At 48.9% G+C, this 237-nt stretch overlaps 1 protein-coding gene across 1 annotated transcript in view; it reads right to left on the reverse strand.

The window, feature by feature from the left end:
• Nucleotides 1-237, reverse strand: part of RPH3A (rabphilin 3A) — a 184,272-nt gene that overhangs the window by 49,833 nt on the left and 134,202 nt on the right. The window lies entirely within an intron of this gene.

The raw sequence follows: 237 nt of genomic DNA on the forward strand, positions 1-237 counted from the left end.
TTACCTCATTCAGTCCTCACACCTTCCCTACAGTGTGCTCATGTAACCTCATTCAGTCCTCACACCTTCCCTACAGTGTGCCCATGTTACCTCATTCAGTCCTCACACTTTCTCTACAGTGTGCCCATGTTACCTCATTCAGTCCTCACACTTTCCCTACAGTGTCCGTATTACCTCATTCAGTCCTCACACCTTCCCTACGGTGTCCGTGTTACCTCATTCAGTCCTCACACCTTC

This window comes from Trichechus manatus, unplaced genomic scaffold (assembly GCF_000243295.1).
Source record: "Trichechus manatus latirostris isolate Lorelei unplaced genomic scaffold, TriManLat1.0 scaffold00061, whole genome shotgun sequence".
NCBI classification, from domain to species: Eukaryota; Metazoa; Chordata; class Mammalia; order Sirenia; family Trichechidae; genus Trichechus; species Trichechus manatus.